Consider the following 16,364-nt stretch of genomic DNA (forward strand, 5'->3'; position numbering starts at 1 on the left):
AGATAGATATTCTTTAGATAGATAAAAAGATAGAAACTTGTCAATTGTGTGTGAGAGAGAGAGAGAGAGAGAGAGAGAGAGAGAGAGAGAGAGAGAGAGAGAGAGAGAGAGAGAGAGAGACATTCAGGCATATATTAATCATGTTAAGTGACAATCACACAGCAAAACTTACTGAAATGTTTTATTTGAAAGATATATTTGATGAAGCAGATAGGATATATTTCATTCAAAATAATTAACTTGTCAGAACTATTTTGTTATCTATATCTACGGTGATTTAACCATGCTTCGAACACCCTTGGAATTTCTCTTTTGATCAATGGTCAATTATGGGCCGAGTATAAATATTTTTTTTTAATTAAATTTTCTGGTTTCCTCTTGCTATAACATTGAAAGAAAATCAATGAATTTGTTTCAAAATAGAAAATATAGCGAATTAATGCAGAAATGAGCTATTTAACCATTGATTGGACAATATTAAGCAAGCATCGAACAACCATACAACAGATACTAAATATAAATATCCAAGGTACAGATGTATGTGTCAGACGTGTGATGGACTCAACATAAACTATCCAAGTACACTTACATGTGTATTTAGTATATTGAACACGAGACTTCATATAAATTTGAAGAAATAAAATCTATCTAATCTGGAGTCTGTGTTTTGCGTCGGTTGTATGATAAATACATTAGTTATTTTTAAAAAATTAGGGACTTTTGACGATTCTAAAACATAGTTGGAGCTTTCATCATATTTTGGTATTTACATTTTAACAATACTGAAAATACTTTTGTGATTAAGCTTAGTTTAACAACCTGAGCTAACACCTTTTACTCACCAAAAATGAAATAAAAAAAGAGGAAAATATAAAAGTCAATTATTCACTTAGTGAGTTTTAAATTTTAAAGTATCCCGCTCAAACATATTTTGCGTGGAAGTTGGGGGGTTGAAATGCTGGAAATGCTAGACATTTCTTATACAAATATACCTTTGTACTACATGTGCATCATGTATGCATATTTTCTGCATCATTAATTCATTGCCCAATTTACTAAATGAATAAAAATAATCGGATGAAAACTATATATCGATTGTCTAAATATGTAATTTTAACAGGTAAACGGCAAGTGCAAATATAAAGAATGTGCATAAAACATGGTAAGAAAGTTTCTAATCGAGAATTGGTACCACCTGTCAAAACTCTCCATTTTCTTAATTTCATATGAAACTAGATGAACTGTGAGCAAGCTCACAATTGATACCCCCCGCTAAGAAAAAAATCATAACACGTGTATTTTTGCTATTATAGAAAATATTGGATGAATCTATTTCACAGACCATTTTCTATAAATAACAACTGCTCTATTTTTTAAAACTGTTAATGCTAATAGGAGTAAACAAACCAATTTAAATCCTTTAATTCCATTTTATTTTAAGTTAACTGTTAATGCATGAGGACATTTGCATCCTTCCTTTAACAACCATGACTCAAATCAAACTCGAATCAAACGAAATCCACATGTCAAGCAGCCATTTAATATTTAAACATTTTGAATTATTGGTATACTGAGCCCGATGTTTTCCGCATTTTTTTTTCCACACATTTTTTTTCCAAATAAAAATTTCATCGGGGCAGGCCATTTCCAGAGAGACGGGGATGAAAATCTAAAAATAATTTTATGTGGCCCGAGAAGAGCAAGCTTTGTGTCAAATTTTAGCTTCTAATATTTCCATTAATACAAGAAATGACACAGACAAAATTTAGCATTTTCGAAATAATGACATTGAACTTCCTCAAATAACCTTGGGTCAAGGTCATGACACACCCTTACGTCATAAGCAATATTTCTGTGAAGTAAGAACATTCAATGCTTCTCCATAAGGAAGATATGGACTGGACACGAGTTTTGCCTTTTTCTGCCAGTGACCCTGACCTTGCCCAAATGACCTTGGGTCATGGTCATGACACACCCTTGGGTCATAAGCAATCCTTGTGTGAAGTAAGAACTTCCAATATTTCTCCATAAGAAAGATATGGACCGGACACGAATTTTGCATATTTCTGCCAGTGACCTTGACCTTGCACAATGACCTTGGGTCAAGGTCCTTACACACCCTTACGTCATAAGCAATATTTGTGTGAAGTAAGAACTTCCAATGTCAATGTTTCTCTATAAGAAAGATATGGACCGGACACGAATTTAGCATTTTTTCTGCCAGTGACCTTGACCTTGCACGAATGACCTTAGGTCATGGTCATGACACACCCTTGGGTCATAAGCAATCTTTGTGTGAAGTAAGAACCTCAAATGTTTCTCCATAAGAAAGATATGGACCGGACACGATTTTTGTCTTTTTTCTGCCAGTGACCTTGACCTTGCCCGAATGATCTTGGGTCAAGGTCATGACACACCCTTAGGTCATATGCAATCTTTGTGTGAAGTAAGAACTTCCAATGTTTCTCCATAAGAAAGATATGGACCGGACACGATTGCACAGACAGACGGACAGACAGACGGACGGACGGACGGACAAGGTGATTCCTATATACCCCCCAAACTTTGTTTGCGGGGGGTATAATTACAATAATTAAAGTAATAAACAGTAATAAAATTTACATGACAAATTGTACAATTTAACATTACGGTCAGCACCGCTATTCTCAGCAACAGAATTAGCAGTCAATTCTTTTTTACGCAATAAGTTACGACTACCCTTGACTAGACGTAGATTTTTGTCTTAACATAAGGCGGGCGCAAAGTTACGCCTTTTAGTGAAACGGGCCCCAGCTGTTATCTAGTAATAACCTGCCCCCAAATTCTCCAAGGTTTAGTGATATAATCGAGCCAGTGCGGGTTGGGGGTTGTTTACATGAAACTACAGTGACTGTCTGAGTAAAAAGTCTTACACAACAACTCTTGCACCGATACAGATAAGGAAATATTATTATAATAACACAGAAATACGAAGTAATAATAAAAACCCAGTAAAACACGACTACACAAAAAGGAATTATGCAGAAATTACGAGATGCAGTTGACTATCTAGAAGTAGCAGAGTTTCATGTTAAAAACTCATTCCATTTACCATCAGGTACAAGATAACACTCTACTGAGGGAGCCAGCATGTAACGCATGAGTATTTAAGTACGCTGGTAGTTGGAAGCGTAAACAGAAGAATAAAACAGTTGAAAATGTTAAACAAGCTATTCTTAACACCCTTGCACCTAGAATAGGAGACTTTGTTCGCATTAGTTGTGCTCTTTGTAATCGCTTCCCTTCCACATTTTCTCCAACAGAAGATCCCGACACTCTTGATCAGTAAACTCTCACCATGCTACAGCAATCTATAGAACCGAACCGTCTACTAGAGTACTTACTGGAAAATGAACTCACCAGCAAGAGAATAGTGTACACAAACCTAATGGACTGATTCTAATACAGTGGTTGTATACCAGCTGAAACAGGCTGCTTCTTACACAAAGAGCTTTTCACTGGTTGTGGATTATATGATCTCTTTGTTCACAAAAGGCTAAAAGACACAATCAACACTCTATGGCTAAAGCTTCACTGCTCTAATAAATGATATTCAATTGAAAGATGGTATTGTATTTGAAAGGTTGGGTCCAGAGTCGTCGGTTGTTACACCCACATCGCAAGAGTAATCTGGGATAAGGGTCATGAACGCCATCAGCCGTGTCCAACTACAGAAGTGTCAATTTCAAGAGAAACAATTTCGGATGTCAGGATGGTTGATTCTGACATGAATTATTTGGAGGAATGATATAACTATGGAGACTTTTCATTCTACAACGACATGCATCATATTTCATGAACATTGTTGTAGGTGTTACCTAAAGATGATTGCCATTTTAATATCAATATACTTCTACTTATTTACTGTACAAGTATTTAACTGATTCCTTGAATCGCCGTAAACAGCCTGATTTCCTGCCAAACAGACTGATTCCCTGCAAAAAAATGCGTCAGTTCGATGAACTATTATACACCTATTCGGAAAATTCTGTTGACCAAAGGAAAAGCGAAGAAAATGAACGACCGACAGACAGACTGCAGCAAAGCAATATGCCCCCCCCTTCATCGAAGAGGGGCATAAAGAAGTTAAACATACTAGTATTAAGCATTGTATCACATTAATGTGTAAAGTGTTAATTCCTGCGCTTGCGTGGGATATGATCTAGTACTTTCGAAGACGCCAAATTTCAGATGAGAATCAAAAGCGCAATTTCCACAAAATACAATAATAAATACTGCAATACTAGCAATATTAAACAAATATATATTCATCCAACTTTAAATACCAGCATACGTATAAAAGTCACGAGATAACACCAGAACATTCGTTTAATCTTAAGAACAAACAGAACATACGAATTCCCTTCCTTCCACATAGGGTGGACACGTCAAGGAGCTACAACGAATCTCTACGGAATAGAATAGTTTACTATTTTTATTGGTGTGACCACCATGCAAGGTGTCTGGATCGCCATCAACACAAGTGTACATGGTACCGGCTCGATGGCCATATCTCTCCGCCATAAGGTAACCATGGTACTCCAAATTCCATCCTTTGTAACATGTTTTCCTTGCAAGAATGTAGTTCACGTTTGTGACTAAATCAACAGATAAGCAGGCAAATGATACTGATTCAACTTTTGAGTTACATATACTGTAAACATATTTACCCGATATGTTCGATGAATAACAACATTTGGAATGCTTTGGTGTGTCATGCAGATAAGAATGCATGCATTAGGATCTTTACAGAAAAAAAACCTGTTTAAGGAAAGATACATAAATACATTTGGGGAAATAGCATCAAGTAGAACAATTGTAATTCTACTAAAAAACTTACCTACTTGAAAGCCATATTGGAATGTTTTGCCCACTAATGTAAACTGTCAAAGACATTACACAATCTTTGTTCTATTGTTAATTCTTATTTCATTAAAAAAAAAACAATTGGAGAAACCAATACTTTTGAAATGTTACCATGGAAACCGTTAGAATTTTTTAAAATTTGTTAATAGTGTTTTTATGAGCTGAAATGGGAAATTATTCATTTTTTTAATCCTAATTAATGTCCATGCCAAATACACTTTTTTATGAAAATTGACACACGTTGCTAAGGCAACAAGGTCAAGAAATAGAAAAAACTGAAAAAAATTCAAGATGATTGTGATATTCTGTAATTCCCGATTTCAAAACTTTCTAGCAATTCTTTTTATTGGAACTATGCTTAAGTTTTTATTGTATACCACAAAGAATTTTGTAATTCAACACAGAAGTGTTGCTGCTAAGGAAATTAAGGCTGAGTAGAAAATCAAACAGAAAATCTTACTTTTTCAAAAGTCCATTGTAGCGACAATATTTTTTAGCAAATGCAAAATGTTTTTTCAAGTTGATTTCAAGTTCAGGACATAGTTGATATTATATAACCCATAATAATAAGTTATCTATAGTTTTTTATATGAATAATACCCATTCAAAAATGCCCCAAAATATTAGAAAATACTTTATTTTTGAGCTTGTTACCATAGCAATAGATTTCAATTTTTAACTATAAATTTTTAATTACACAACTATAATAGTGTATACAAAAAAACCTAAAGATTTGCATTTTTAATTCATATTAAATGAAGAAATCATATTTTGAACTAGACACGATCTCGTTGCGAGCAACGAGGAGGTCTTCCGTGTGTTTTAGAACATGAAATACATGTACGACATTGGTTTTGCTATTTAACGGCTAAACGTGATTTAAAATATAAGACAAAGGTCTACATTCTAAGGGCCAGATACTATTTTGTTTTAGATGTATGAGCTTTGGTTGAAAACAATTAGATCTCTAATTCGGGGGGCAGCCTCTTTTTCCTCGTATCAAATGAAAAGTCATTTACTTTTAAAGATATTTTGTTCAACAAGTGTATAGAAATTTGTTACCATTCTTGAGATATCTCAGAAAGAGCGTTTAAGGGGCCGATCCCTTATCTCCTTATAGGGGTCGTTTAACGAAATTTTGAAGAATCCATATTGTTTAGTAGATCATTTTGAGTATCTTCTCTTCTATACTGCATTTCAAAATATTTTTCCTTTCTGAGATATCGGTGATCAAAGTTTTGAATTTTGAACTCTTAAAAACCTTAATTACGTATCACATTATAAAATCATGACACTGCTTGGATACATAACTGTAAGATAAACATATTTGCTTCTATAATCTTTCACAAAATATATCTCAGTAAAGGGGCTATAGATGAAAGACTTGAGAGCCCTTTGGTCCCCTAATTTGAGGGGCCAGCCCCTTTGTCTTGATATCAAATAAAAGGTCTTATAAATATAAAAAAAAATTAACATTATATGTTTTAACAAAATATTATTCAGAAAAAAAGATAAACAGAGAAAACCAGAAAAAATTATGATATTTGTTTAATCTCAATATTTAGGTCCAGGCGAGCTTCGGCGCTTTTTGCGATCGAAATGTTTTTAAACCTTCATGCACAATTTCAATCTTCCGTCTACCATCACTGAAAATTTCAAGTGTATATCTGCTATAGTTTAAAAGGAGTACTGCCGACAAAATACCTCTCTGAAAATCGACAAAACGACTATATCTCAAAACCTGAAGTCACGTCATCATTAAAAAAAAATTGCAATACGCTTCACATCGTCATCTATAAGATCGACAAGTTTCATAAAAATCAATTGAGTAGTTTTCGAGATCTTGCGTGCACAAAATTGGTAAGAAAAAAAAATAATAATATAGAAGAATAGGGAAAAAGGAACAAAGCAATAACAATAATGTTTTCCGTTGGAAACGGAAGACCTTAATAATAAGAAAAGTGAAAAAGAAACAATAGAATAATAGAAGGGTCTTCCGCTGAAGACGGAAGACCCTAATAATTAAAGAATGTTTTTGTCTAAATCTTAATGTACGAGTGTTTTCAACTTGTACTTCAGTCCAACAACCCCTTTATTTTGAATATCTTAGTTAGACAGTCAAAAAAAAAAATGGAGAGAAGGAAATAGACAGAAAGAACAAATCTTGGCTCTGGCGAGATTCGAACACACAGCCTTTGCAGGTGTCATAACAGTATTTCATCGTAGACTGGTCCTCTGTCTCTATCATACGAAATATATATCGCGCATATCAGACAGGCATTGCCAGTCTATATTTCATCATCGAAGGTTCACGTCAAAACATGGCTGACGCGAAATAATTCCAGATTTTCTCTTTGAATTTGGGGCGTTTCCGCCCGGGACAGGAGCTGAATTTTTGTATGAGATGAAAAACAACGTGTATGATGTCTCACTACTCAGGTTTGGTAACAGTGCGAGGTCATTTGAAATATTAATGCGTGTTTGTGTCTGGAGGGGGATGAAAAGGACCGAGCTTGATTTTCGTCGTAAATAAATCGAAAGTAGAATTTTGAGGTGTGGATTTCGGATTCGGTTAACGACAATTAGGGGAAGTCCTAAAACAATGACTGATGCATTTTACACATGTATTTCAGAGTAGATATTTTTTTGTGTCGTTTACTATTAAGTTTGACTGTTTTATACATGTATCAACAGGATTGATAAAATTCTTATAAATGTAGAAATAACGAAATCAGTAACACGTAAATTTATTCATAAAAAAATTGATGACTGTAATTTCCACAGTTCTAACATTCATAAGTAGTTCACACGCTATCGTAGATACAGACTAAACGGAAAACAAGAAATATACATGCAACAGAAATATTACGCGGCTGCTTACATCCCTTGCACTGTGTAAATTTTAAGTCCCCATACAGGCTATACTCGCGGCTTGATATCGGAAATTTCTTCTTAATTGTTCAACCCGCTGCAAATTTGCAGAAAAACAGAATGAGGTCCGAGGTACATTTACACAAAATTTCATGAGGATTGAGTGAAGGGCTCGGGAGTTAGAATTTTTTTCTACAGTACATGTCAAACACGAAAATTAAAACTCAAATGCCAAAAAGTTCATTACTCTGTTAATAATGAACGAATTGGTCTGGTAATTAGTACGGTAATCTAGAATGGTACTATGTTGAAATTAAAGGTCCGAGATCAAAGATCAAGTAAAATCGGGCCAGAAAAACTAAATGATTTTATGAAGGGTGGGGGGGGGGGGGGGGTGGTCGGTGACTTCTATATTAAATGGAAAATACTAAATTCCCAATATCACTAGAGTTTGAGATACATGCTTGACCTTTATTTTGCTATTTACCAGCTAAACATGATTTGGAAATAGAATGAAAAATCCTTTAATCTTAAACAGACTCTTTTCTTCAATTTCTATATCCTCTTTTTCTTTTACAAATAAATCATAAATGTATTGGACTTCTCGCCCTTGTTTTGTTTCTGATATATGTATAAGAGCTTTGATTGAAACATTTAGATCCCTCTTATCATGTAATTTGAGGGACTAGCCCCTTTTTCTTGATATCAATGAAAGGTCCCTTAATATTAAACACATTTTGTTCAACAAGTGTTTAGAAATTTGTTACTGATTTTGAGATATTAGGGAAAGAGTGTTTTAGGGGCCGACCCTTTATCTCCTTATAAGGACCATTAAACGAAACTTTGGTGGTTAATTATTATTACGAATATTATTCTGAGTATCTTCTCTTCTAGAAGCATTTCAAAATATTTCTCCTTTTTAAGAAATAAATGATCAAAATATTGGACTTCTAGCCCCTTTAAAATCCAAATTATGTAACATATCAGAAAACTTTTAACAAATATAGGTAGATAACTGGAAGATAAACAGTTTTGCTTCTATAATACATTACAAAATATTTTTCATTCAAGAGATATAGATAAAAGACTTTAGACCCCTCTTGGCCCCTAATATGAGGGGTCAGCCCCTTTTGCTTGGTGTCAGTTGAAAGATCTTTTATAGATAAATTTTTGATGCTCTACATGTGTTAGCCAAATATTGATTAGAAGAAAGATATTCGTGATCAAATCTCAAATTTCGTAAAAATTGTCAAAAAAATTTCACATCAACATTTTCAGTTCCGGGCGAGCTTCAAGGATGATGACTTCTGGTCAAATCTAAAACAAGCAAGCAAATCTACCATAACCACTCTATCTTGCATATAAATTTCAAGTTCCTAACTATAACAGTTTTTGAGGAGATGCGTGGACAATATCATGTTCCAAAATACATGAAAAAGGCAGATAATTCAGAAACAGAAGTGAATTTTCAGACAGGAAGTAAGATGCAAAGAGATATTCACCTAAGACATCACCCCTGTAAAAATCATTAAAATCGATTGAGAAATGGCTGAGAAATTAAGGGTGACTACCAAGAAAAAAAATAATAATATAGAAGAACTAGAGCAAAGCTCGTTGCAAAGCAACGAGTGGGTCTTCCGTTAATGTCGGAAGTAAAGCTGGAAGTTCCTGTAAGAAGCAGAGTTTTTAAACCAATAACAAGAGTAACTAAAATATAAAAGATGAAAAAAACGAATTATTCCTGGTGCGACTTAAGAAATACGAATGATTTTAAGTACGACTTAACAAACACCTTTCCGATTTCAAGAACGACTTAACAAAAAAAAATCCGAATGTGTTCAAGTACGACTTAACAATTATTTTTGGTACGAGTTAATTTTACTTTAAACATAACGCTATTTTTTAAACCAAGGACGCGGAATCAAAATTTCCGGAAAAATCAATATTTAAACCCCGATATCCCTGTAATGCATCGTCCGATTTTAAAACGGGTTTCGGTTTTAAATTAAACTTAATAAAAGCTTCTTTGCTGCTTTATGATTAATATCAAATTATTGGTCAGAAAAGAGTTATTATGAAAAGACTAAGTAGCCCTTCTGGCCCCTAATTTGAGGGGTCAGCCCCTTTTTCTTGATATCAAATAAAAGGTCTCGCTAATATAAACATATTTTGTTCTACACGTGTTCATGAATTGTAAACCGTTCTCGAGATATCTTTACAAATGCGTTTTAGGGGCCGACCCTTTAACCCCTTACCGGGGCAACTAACAACACAATTTTTGGTATCATATTGTTAAGAACATTATTTTGAAGAACTTTTGTTCTACATTGCTTTCAAGAATATTTCTCCTTTTTCAGATATTAATGATCAGATTTTTGAGTTCTGGCCCCTTGAAACCCCTAATTACGTAATATATGACTTAGGTATGGTAATGTATAGATGAACAGCTGTACAATGAACATTTTTGCTTCTATAATTAATAACAAAATATTGTTCGGTAAAGAGTTATTGTGAGAAGACATTAGAGCCCTCTTGGCCCCTTATTTGAGGGGCCAGCCCCTTTTTTATGACATCAAATGATAGGTCTTGTTAATATAAACATATTTTGTTTAACAAGTGTTCACAAAATGTTTACCGTTCTTGAGATATCTGTACAAATGTGTTTTAGGGGCCGACCCTTTAACTCCTAAATAGGGTCATAAACAAAAACATTTAAGGTAGCATATTGTACAAAACATTATTTTGAACAACTTTTGTTCTACATTGCTTTTCAAAATATTTCTCCTTTTTCAGATATTAATGATCAAAGTTTTGAACTTCTGGCCCCTTGAAACCCTTAATTACGTAATATATGACTTAAGGATGGTACTGTATAGATAAACAGCTGTACAATAAACATTTTTGCTTCTATAATTGATAACAAATTATTGTTCACTAAAAAGTTATTGCAAATAGACTTTTGAACCCTCTTGGCCCCTAATTTGAGGGGCCAGCCCCTTTTTCTTGATATCAAATAAAAGCCCGTGCAAATTGAAACAGCTTTTGCATTACATGTTTTAACAAAATATTTATACGTCAAAAGATATTACGGAAAATGTGCGAAAATTTAGTGAAAAAATTTGGTGCTAATTTTCAGGTTCAGGCGAGCTTCTAGGCCGTGCGCATTTTTCGCAATTGGAAGCATGGAGGGAAATCTACAGACATTCATCTACAATCCCTGCAAATTTCAAGCTTTTATCATGATTAGTTTCAGAGGAGATGCGTGGACAAAATGACCCTTAAAAATTTACAAAATCGTCCATATCTGAAACCGGAAGTGACGTAATCATTTGAAATTTTATTAATCTGTAGCGACATTGATGCTTTATAACTCCTAAAAATTTGATGTAAATCGATTGAATAGTTTCTGAGAAATAACGATTCAAAAAAGTCAGAAAAAGAAAAAAAAGTATAACTAGAGCAAAGCTCGTTGCAAAGCAACGAGTGGGTCTTCCGGTAATGTCGAAAGTAAAGCTAGAAGTTCCTGTAAGAAGCAGGGTTCTTAAACCAACAAACGTAAGAAACTAAGACCAAAAAAAATCGAATTATTCTTGGTACGAGTTAACAAAATCCGAATGATACCAAGTACTAATTAACAAACCTTATCGATTTGAAGAACGACTTAGCAAATACAAATCCGAATCTGTTAAAGAACGATTTAACAATTATGGAATAATTTTAGGTACGAGTTAATTTAACTCTGAACATAAAACTATTTTCTTAACCAAGAATGTGGAATCAAAATTTCCGGAAAAATCAAATTTTAAACCCCTATATCTTTGTATTGCATTGGTCGATTTTAGAACGGATTTCAGTTTTGAATTATGAATAATAAGCTCTTATTTTCTGCTTTATGATTTATAACTAATTATCGCTTAAAAATACGTTATCATGAAAAGACTTTGTAGCACTTTTGACCCATTATTTGAGGGGCTGGCCCCTTTTTCTTGATATCAAATGAAAGGTCTTGTAAATATAAACATATTTTGTTACACAAGTATTCACGAATTGTTAACCGTTCTAGAGATATTCGAACAACTGTGTTTTAGGGGCCGACCCTTAAACTCCTTACCAGGGCCACCAAAAAAATATTTTTAGATCCCATATCGTTAAGAACATTATTTTGAGCAACTTTTCTTCTACAAGGCTTTTCAAAATATTTCTCCTTTTCTAGATATTAATGACCAAATTTAAAGACATCTGGCCCCTTGAAACCCCTAATTACGTATCATATGTCTTAGGTATGGTACCGTATAGATAAACAGATGTACAATGAACATTTTTGGTTCTATAATTGATAACAAATTATTTTTCAGTAAAGAGTTATTGCAAAAAGACTTTAGAGCCCTCTTGGCCCCTTTTTTGAGGGGCCAACCCTTATTCCTTGATATCAAATAAAAGGTCTTGTAAATATAAACACATTTTGCTCAACAAGTGTTCAGAAATTGTTGACCGTTCTAAAGATATCTGAGCAATTGTGTTTTAGGGGCCGACCCTTAAAATCCTTACTGGGGCCACCAACAAAAATTATTAAGGTAGCATATTGTTAAGAACATTATTCTTAGCATTTTTTGTTCTATAATGCTTATCAAAATATTTCTCCTTTTCTAGATACTAAAGATCAAAGTTTTGAACTTCTGGCCTCTTGAAACCCCTAATTACGTAATATATGACTTAGGCATGGTACTGTATAAATAAACAGATATACAATGAACATTTTTGGTTCTATAATTGATAACAAATTATTTTTCAGTAAAGAGTTATTGCTAAAAGACTTAAGAGCCATTTTGGCCCCTTATTTGAGGGGCCAGCCCCTTTTTCTTGAAATCAAACGCAAGTCCTAGTTAATCTGAACAACTTTTGCTTTACATGTCTTAACAAAATATTTTCACATTAAAAGCTAGGGCCGAAAATGTGCGAAAATTTCGTGAAAAAAATTGGTGCCTATTTTTGAGCTCGGGTGAGCTTCGCCACCTTGCGCATTTTTCAAAATGTCAAATAAATAGGATCATCTACAGACATTCATCTACTATCCCTGAAAGTTTCACGTTTCTATCGCAATTAGTTTTTGAGAAGTTACGTGGACAAAATGGTCCTTAAAAATTCACTAAATCCTCACAATCTCGAACCGGAAGTGACGTCATCAACCAGAAATTTTATAATATCAAGTATATTTGATGCTCAATGTGTCCTGTAAATTTCATGCAAATCGGTCATGTAGTTCACGAGAAATAGCGTTCGAAAAAAGTCAGAAAAAAAATAAAAAATAAAATAATAATAAGGAAAAGAAACAATACAATAACAAGAGGGTCTTCCGTCGGAAACGGAAGACCCTAATAATAAAGAAAAAGAAACCGTAGAATAACAGAAGGGTTTTCCGTTGAAAACGGAAAACCCTAATGAGAACGCGTAGAAAAACAGTAAGGTCTTCCGCTGAAGACGGAAGACCTTAAATATCTCTTTAGTTACCATGGAAACACTTTAAAAGTTTGTATTTCTCCATAAATGTTTTTCTTTCTCTTGAAAAAATGAAAATTTTGTTTAACAATATATTCTACCCTAGAGGACCCAAATTGTGCTTATTACTTGTAATATGTTCTCAAATAAGCATTAAAATGTCATTTATACATCTTTACCCTCTGTTAACATGGCAACGCGACCACATAGCAACAGATAAATGGTGTTTGTTTTTTTTACTCATCAAAGTCTTTTAAATTGTAAAGTGTGAGGAAAATCTGTGACTAAGCGTGGACACCGAATTTTATTTTGATTCTTACATAGAATTGATTTTAAGTTCTTGCCCTGCAGTGTATACACCCTTTAAAAACTTAATAACTCTACACAGCATTGCTGATCAATCCGTACAAAATTGTTAAAGGTACTAGGGTCTTTTAGGCACAATTCATGGAGCAATGCAATGTTTGCACCGTGCACAGCTTTTCTTTGAACCCGAAGACTTGTCAATACGCGCATGTTAACCCTTTCCTCTTTTTAATTAGTTTAATTGCCGCAGCCAATAAAAAACTGCTGCTACAGTTATGATATCGTCCTCCATTTTTTTTAATGTTCAGAAAAAACAAAAACGCGTGGTGATTATGGAAAAAATGTGCAAGGCTTGCCTTAGCGTGTAGACACTAGAGACGTATGGCGTGCAAACAAGTATATTTAAGACTTGTAAGGCAAACCTTATCGTGTGTACCGGCCCTTAAACGCAGAAGGATAAAACGTAGGCTCAACCAGGACTCAAGGTCACCCGAAAATAGTTCCCAAATAGTGTGTATTAATAAGCACTTATAGAACTTTTTTATCATTGAAGATAAGAATGTAAATTAACTTTCCCCCCCTTTTCTTCAGCTTATAATCTACGAGATTGGCTCTCCTTAAACACAAGACCACCGGTAAGTTGATACCTGTATGTAGCTATAATATCGGTGTGTTCGATTATAGGGTGGGTGTGATGGAGTGCGGAGGTTCGAAGACCATTCGCAATGAGACGTTTCTCTCCGAGACTGTATCTAATGAGTGTGAAACTGAAAATCGGGTGTTTCTTGATTTCAAAAACAAAGTACTAATTTTGTTCTGTATGAAAAACGCAGTATTACTTTATTCCATCATAATTTGTCCCCGCCGAGATTTTAACCATTAATTTTTGGGACTGGAGCCTGGGCCTAAAACTTATAGACAAACAAATTATCTTTTATCAATTTTGCTGCTGTTAATAATGTAGCAAGTTTATTTTTTAAGTGGTTAATATATTGTTTATTTTTTGTTTGGTAAAGATTTAGTACAAGCCCATTTGGTCATTGGGTGGGGTTTTCGGAAGAGAAGCTGGGCCTGGTTCATGGTCTTACAATCTATGTAAGAGACATTGCTTCTCTAAGACCTGGGGAAGAACTTAAATTTAAGTTTTATCTGTCATTGATATTAGAGTAGGAATTCTGTCATCTGTTTCGGTTACTGAATATAGAGATATTTAACACTTCCAGATTTTTGTATCTTAAGACAGTTAAATATGACATACCGGTAAATTCAATAGAGTAAGGCACACCTAATATAAAGTGACCCGTACAGGTATGTCAGGAGAATAGTACGGCATGTGTATTAGGTGCTTTTAAAAGATTATTCATAAATAAAGAGAACATTTGCTATATTGTATTTCATTATGTAGCATTTATCATGAATATGTCATATTGATGCTCAGTTATTCAAATTTAATTGTAGATAATAAATGCATATAAAAATATCATAAAAAAAGAACACAGATCAGGTGAACCAGGATTGATAAACATTTGAAAACAGATACATGGAAAATATTCACTTTTGCAATAAACAAATGATAAAAAAAATTAATTCTTAGAGCATGGAAATTTTTGTCACTCTGAATGTATAGTGTTATCAGCTCTCTTTTATTTTCTAAAACAAAAGTGTATTATTATTTAAGACAATGCTGTGTGTCAGCAGCCCTTTAATCTCTTCTATTATGTCGGGGAAAGACCATATGGGGTGGTCAAAAAAGGTAAATACCACACAAAATGTATGATAACCATAGTCACAATACATGTAGTAATTACTAACAAAAATCAAATCTGATTTTCTTTGTATTGAAAGGCTAAATTACTTTTTATGCAATATGAAACTGTAAAATTGACAAGGACTAAAGGTTGAATAGGTGTTGTATTGAATTCTGTGTTACAGCAGGACATAAGGGACTATGATATACAAATCGATGTGTGAATGAAAAGAGTTGCCACTGGGTGGATGTTGCGAGTAGAAATCACAGGAACAATAAATAAGCAGTATAATAGTCTAAAAGAAAGGGGTCACCTTATGTAATTTTACAAAATGGAGAATCACTAGTCATCCACTGTAGGGTAACCAGGGGTCACCTTAAGTGAAATATCATGAGGGAAAGAGAGGTCACCTCCTTATGTCCTACACAAATGTCGTAATGATTTTGTAAATCAATACGGAAACTGGAGGTCAGTTAGTGAAGGAGAAACTTCAAGAATACTGCAAAACAATATACTCCAGAAGTGGGCGAATCAGATGTGGATATTAAAAAACTATAAAGAATTATTAGAAGCTTTGAGGACACAAAATCTTACCAAAACATCAAAACGTACGATTTTTCAAAGCTTTATACAACCAGTCCCCATTACAAATTAAAATGAAGGCTTTTTGATATCGTCGACAGTTGTTTCTTCAAATAAATTGGGGGTCGTAGAAATGCTTACCTTGTCATTGGAAATCTTAATATATATTTTGTTAAAAACCATTCTGATTGCACACACAAGTACTCTGAAGTTGACATTAAAAAGATGCTTGAGTTTCTGATAGACAACATCTATGTAGTTTTGGAAAATCAAGTCTTCCAACAATCTGTTGGAATCCCATGGGTACCAATTGTGCCCCATTGTTAGCAGATCTATTTTTATATTGTTATGAAGCAGAATTTATTCAAAAACTTGTACGTGAAAAATTAAATCACTCGCTGTGGCCTTCAACTCAACATTCAGGTATATCGACGACGTATTATCAATTAACAATTG

Source organism: Crassostrea angulata, chromosome 4 (genome assembly GCF_025612915.1).
Source record: "Crassostrea angulata isolate pt1a10 chromosome 4, ASM2561291v2, whole genome shotgun sequence".
In the NCBI taxonomy this organism is placed as follows: Eukaryota; Metazoa; Mollusca; class Bivalvia; order Ostreida; family Ostreidae; genus Magallana; species Magallana angulata.